The following is a 3,840-nucleotide window of genomic DNA, read 5'->3' on the forward strand; positions in this document are numbered from 1 at the left end:
ACCCCAAACTATTGAGGGTAGTATCCAGTTTGCACAGGCTAGTAAAGTCTCAAATACTAGGGAGATAGTCTCGGAACTATGTAGGTGGATACACATAGCTGTCTTTTCTAATACATCAGTAATTACAGAGAACGGAGTCCTTGAGCAGTGAAACTAAGAAAGCAAGCCTGGCTCATTCCAGTCCCCTAAACTAGAACCTTAAAAATTCAAAAATTCCATCTCATTTAAACATGAGCAACAGAAGAGAATTCCAATCGACCATCATACGAAGACATTAAAAAAAGCAGAAGGTGAACTGAACAAAATGCTGACAGATGGTAAAAGTACATAGAAAAGCAGATGAAAATTTTAATATTATAAAATGTTCAAAAATAAAACTGGAAGCCATGACAAAACAGCATACATCAGAAGTTGAAAAGTTCAGAAATGAGTTGACTAAACAACAAGAGAATGTGAAAATAGTCTACACACCCCTTGAAATAACCTGGGGAAAATTCATAAATGAAGACAAAACTGGAAGAATACAAGTGTAAATAGGTACTACGACGAGTATGTAAAGGAAATAGGGGATAAAAGAGGAAAAAGAAGACAAGCTAATGAAAAAGACTTAAGAGAAGGTGGTATAGAAGACAAGATTGAATGTACACGTAATTGGCATTCCTGAAAAACAAAAAAATTAAAGGAGTAGAACTGAGCAAACATAAAACAATTAATTCAAGAACACTTTCCTGAAGTAAGAGATTTTTGAACAGACATGCTTATCCTGGAAAAATCAACTCATTCTCGTGAAATTACTAGATTTTGAAAGGTGGTGGTGGTGGGGATCCTTTGAGCGCTCAGGCAAAAGGATCAGTTAATTTATAAGGGACAGAAAATTAGATTGACATACTGCTTCTTGACCACAGAACTTCAAACGAGGACAGTAGAGCAACTTGTTTAAGATACTCATGGAAATGAAATGAAACAAAAACCAAACCCATCGCTGTCAAGCTGATTCTGACTCATAGCGACCCTATAGGACAGAGTCGAAATGAAACAAGAATTTTATAAATAGTTAATCTGACCTTTAAGTATAAAATCTGTTATGAGCATGCAAGCAATCAGGGTGAAAAACCTGAGAGTGAAGAAAGCTTTTCTAATTCAGAGTCTGGAAGAGATTAATAAATTTGACAGAGTATAGGTAAACTTATACAAAGTCTAAAACTAAACCTTAATTGAAATAAAAATACAACTGGGAAACAATGTCTGAAACTTGTATCAGATGAAGGGCCGATATCCTTACTCTATAAAGAGCTTCAAAAATTGAGAAATACCAATCACTAATTAAAAATATGAATAAGAGTTGTGAACAGCCAGTTCACCCCTCCCCCCCAAAAAAGGCCCTTCAACATGAGAAAAGTGATTTGGTCCTGCTCATAAGAGAATTACAAATTAAAACTACACTGAGGTACTTTTTCTTATCTATCAGACTGACAGTCATCCAGAATTTTGACAACATATTTTGTTGGCAATGCCATGTGAAAGCATACTCATGCATTGCTAGTGGAGGGATATTTGGCGTTATCTATAACATTTACACATGTACCCTTTGGCTCCAGAATTCTACTGTGAAAAATCTAAGGATAGTTGGCAAAAACTGTCAATGGAATTTCTGTAAGTATTGATTGTGCCAGTGTTTGTAATATAGCAAAAGACTAGAAACAATCCAAATGATTGATAATGGGATTGGTAGAATAAATTATGCTCCATTTACATGATGGTAAAATGAATGACTAAGAATTCTGTAAGTTACTATAGTGTGATACCCAGAACAAGTTTTTATTTGAAAAAACAAACATACACATATATACATACATACAGAGAGAAACAATGGAATGATAAACCAAAAACTAATAAAACTAATTACCTACAGAGTTTGGGGGTGCACCCCCGCTACCCTGTCCCTCGAAGTGTTTTGTTGTATTCAGGAAACTTCTTAGCAGTTGTACTGACTTCCCCTGTAGTGTGTATTGTCCTTCCCTTCACCTAAGATACTTCTTGTCTACTATCTACTTAGTGAATACCCCTCTCCCTCCCTCCACACCGTCGTAACCATCAAAGAATGTTTTCTTCTGCATTTAAACCTTTTCTTGAGTTCTTATAATAGTGGTCTTATACAATATTTGTCCTTTTGTGACTGATTAAATTCACTCAGCATAATGCCTTCCAGATTCCTCCATGTTATGAGATGTTGCACGAATTCATCGTTGTTCTTTATCATTGCATAGTATTCCATTTTTTGAATATACCATGATTTATCCATTCATCTGTTGATGGGCACCCAGGTCGTTTCCGTCTTTTTGCTATTGTGAACAGTGCTGCAGTGAACATGGTTGTGCGTATGTCTATTTGTGTGACGGCTCTTATTTCTTTAGGATGTATTGTAAGGAGCGGGATTGCTGGATCGTATGGTACTTCTATTTCTGGCTTTTTAAGGAAGCGCCAAATCGATTTCCAAAGTGATTGTACCATTTTACATTCCCACCAGCAGTCTATAAGTGTTCAGTCTCTCCACAACCTCTCTAACATTTATTGTGTTTTTTGGATTAATGCTAGCCTTGTTGGGGAGAGATAGTATCTCACTGTAGTTTTGATTTGCATTTCTCTAATGTGTCTGTTAGCTGCCTGTGTATCTTCTTTGGCGACCTGCCTGTTCATATCCTTTGCCCATATAACTGGGTTATTTGTCTTTTTGTTGTTTTGCAGTATATTTTAGAGATTAAACACTGATCAGATTTGTCATAGCCAAAAATTTTTTCCCAGTCTGTAGGTTGTCTTTTTATTCTCTTTAAGTCTTTCATGAGCATAAGCATTTGATTTTTAGGAGCTCCCAGTTATCTGGTTTCTCTTCTGGTGGTGTTTGTGCATTGTTACTTACAGTGTTTATTCTGTTCATGGCATGTATTAGGGCTTCTAGCATTGTCCTTTTTTTTTTTTCCCCCATGATCTTTATTGTTTTAAATTTTTTTATTTAGGTGTTTGATCCATTTTGAGTTAGTTTTCATGCATGGTGTAAGGTATGGGTCTTGTTTCATTTTTTTGCAGATGGATATCCAGTTATGCCAGCACCCTTTGTTAAAGAGACTGTCTTTTCCCCAATTAGTGGACTTTGGGACTTTGTCAAGTATCAGCTGCTCATAGGTGGATGAATTTACGTTTGGATTTTCAATTCTGTTCCATTGGTCCGTGTATCTGTTGTACCAGTACTAGGCTGTTGTGACTACTGTGGTGGTATAATAGATTCTAAAATCAGGTAGTGTGAGGCCTCCCACTGTGTTCTTCATCAGTAATGCTTTACTTATCCGGGGCCTCTTCCCTTTCCTTATGAAGTTGGTGATTTGTTTCTCCATCTCATTAAAAAATGCTTTTGGAATTTGGATGGGGATTGCATTGTATCTGTAGATCGCTTTGGGTAGAATTAACATTTTCAGAATGTTGAGTCTTCCTATCCATGAGCAAGGTACGTTTTTCACTTATGCAGGTGTCTTTTGTTTCTTACAGTAGTGTTTTGTAGTTTTCATCGTGTAGTTCTTTTACATCTCTGTTTAGATTTATTTCTAAGTATTTTATCTTCTTGTGGGCTATTGTAAATGGTATTGATTTAGTGATTTCCGCTTCGAAGTTTTCTTGTTGGTGTAGAGGAATGCAACTGATTTTTGTTGTTTATCTTGTATCCTGATACTTATATGCATATAGTTTTTAATTGTTCTGGCTTTGTTGTTGTTTTTGTGTGCTATAGAGTCAGTTCCAACTCATAGAGAACCTATACGATAAGGTAGAACTGCCCCACAGGGTTTCCTA

General features: G+C 36.1%; 1 protein-coding gene across 1 annotated transcript in view; it reads left to right on the forward strand.

The window, feature by feature from the left end:
- The window catches only part of TMEM106B (transmembrane protein 106B), a 25,984-nt gene that overhangs the window by 1,246 nt on the left and 20,898 nt on the right, over positions 1–3,840 (forward strand). The window lies entirely within an intron of this gene.

Source organism: Trichechus manatus, unplaced genomic scaffold (genome assembly GCF_000243295.1).
Source record: "Trichechus manatus latirostris isolate Lorelei unplaced genomic scaffold, TriManLat1.0 scaffold00242, whole genome shotgun sequence".
NCBI lineage: Eukaryota > Metazoa > Chordata > Mammalia > Sirenia > Trichechidae > Trichechus > Trichechus manatus.